The following is a 2,109-nucleotide window of genomic DNA, read 5'->3' on the forward strand; positions in this document are numbered from 1 at the left end:
AGAGTCATAGTGATGACTCATCTGAGGTTTTCTGCATTATGTTAGCCATCATGACATTCGAGCTTGCTAAAAGCTTAGAAGACTCTGGTGCCTATGAGATGGCTTAGCAACTTAAGGACATGTTTCAGAAACAAGTCCTTTAAGTACGTTTCGACACAATGAAACAGCTCATTAGCTGTAGGATGAAAGAGGGTTCTTCTTTCAGTGTGCATGTCGACGTTGTAATCATATTATTAATGACCCAATTAACATTAACAAAATAGGAACTTGACAACTGAACATAAAAGTAAAGTAATAGTCCTCATACTCATATATTTTAAAAGAAGTGAAATACAGTCCAACACTCTCTAAAACTACCTACTCGTCCCTCATGTATCTTGTTTAATTAAAAACCAGTAATTAAAACTTTTCAACAATACTTAGGCGGTGTTTGGGATTCCTTGTTTTACCTCCTTACGCCTTATTTAAGACATAAGCTATAAGTTACAATGTTAGTAAAAATAAGGAATCCCAAACAACCCCTTAGTTGCTCAATTTCACATATAGCTCATTTTTTATAGTGTGTGTTCGCTCCGGCTCGGCCCATAACAGATATCATTACTAATGACATATAGTGGGGCCTTCATCTATAACAAAATTGTAACATAAACAAATTTTAATCAACTATCATTACAACTGACATATATTCGGTATTAATTTTTAATCATCAATAAAAATTTCAGTTATTTTATAACAATCTTAACAAAATATATCCAAATAAATCAACTGAAAAAAATTAAAAATCAAACACAAAATAAAACAAATGTATGGATAAGTTACTATGAAACACCTTCGATGAAAACAAGTAAAGGGTTTCTCAGCGAAACTACCACTGTGTTTGTTGTTGGCCTCCCATGAATCAGAATAAGAACCAGTTTAGCTTATCTGGGATTATGGAGGCACACAAACATATATATTCAATAATAAAATAAAAGACTCTATATTATAACACCTTACCGTTGAGATTGAGATACGGCCATACGGGTACGATGATTGAAAGTGGAAGATGAATGTGTGTTTATATAGGAACAAACGAAAACCCTAAAAGGCTTTTATTTATTAGAATTTGAAAGCCCAAGTTCATGTTTCTTTGTAAAGCCCCGTGCCCAATCCAATTACTAAAGTAACATAACATAGTTTTGTGTTGAATTAAATCATTAAAGCATTAAAAAAGGTTATTGTTTTTCGTTTTGAATAAGATTTTTAATAACAATGTTTTTAATAGTTGTGACTAGGGGTGGCAATCTTGACCCATGGGTTGAATATGTTGTATCAAAATGTATAAGATGAGTTAGAATGGGTCAAACTAAAAAAAGAAAATGATTGAAACGAGTCAAAACGGGTTGACATTTCTTGGGTTTTTTTTTGTTTTTTTTTATTTTTTATGAAACGAGAAAAACGGAGGAAACTTTTTGGTATTTTTACTTTTTAAGTTTTTGATTTATATTTCGAGTTATAATTTTTTAATTATTTTTTTTTGAATTTTTTGGTGAGGGGTTTTGAAATCTCAACCCATTTTGACCCATTTCAAAACCCCTCACTAAAAAATTCAAAAAAAAATAATTAAAAATTATAACTCGAAATATAAATCAAAAACGTAAAAAGTAAAAATACCAAAAAGTTTCATCCGTTTTTCTCGTTCCATAAAAAAATCCCGAGAAATGTCAACCCGTTTTGACCCGTTTCAATCATTTTCTTTTTTTAGTTTGACCTATTCTGGCTCATCTTATACATTTTGATATAACCCATGGGTCAAGATTGTCACCCTAGTTGTGACTAGAGGTGTACAAAATATGTTTTTTTTTCAAACCGAACCGGTTTGATCAACGCCTGGTCAAAACCAGTTTAACCCAAACCGGTTTAAGAGCATGAATGTTCGAACTTGTCAGATTCGATTTGATTCAGTTTAAAACTGGTTTAAAACCAGTTTATTTCAATTAGGTTCGTTTTCAAACCGGTTTGGTAGTTCCGAAAGGAGGGCCAATACTAGAAATGGCCGGCTGGTCGGTTTGGTCAAACTGGTTCGGTTCTGACATAGTGAATTGGTCTTAAACCGGTTTTTTTGTACAA

At 32.2% G+C, this 2,109-nt stretch overlaps 1 non-coding gene across 1 annotated transcript; it reads right to left on the reverse strand.

Annotated features, from left to right (window-relative positions):
• Positions 1–800: 800 nt before the first annotated feature.
• On the reverse strand, positions 801–931 carry LOC143593835 (small nucleolar RNA snoR83). Its single transcript, XR_013146206.1, has one exon. It is a non-coding gene; the product is annotated as a small nucleolar RNA snoR83 (small nucleolar RNA).
• Positions 932–2,109: the final 1,178 nt, after the last annotated feature.

The sequence above is a fragment of the Bidens hawaiensis genome, unplaced genomic scaffold, assembly GCF_021521415.1.
Source record: "Bidens hawaiensis isolate Kalapana, Puna unplaced genomic scaffold, B.hawaiensis_p1.1 tig00042837_1, whole genome shotgun sequence".
NCBI lineage: Eukaryota > Viridiplantae > Streptophyta > Magnoliopsida > Asterales > Asteraceae > Bidens > Bidens hawaiensis.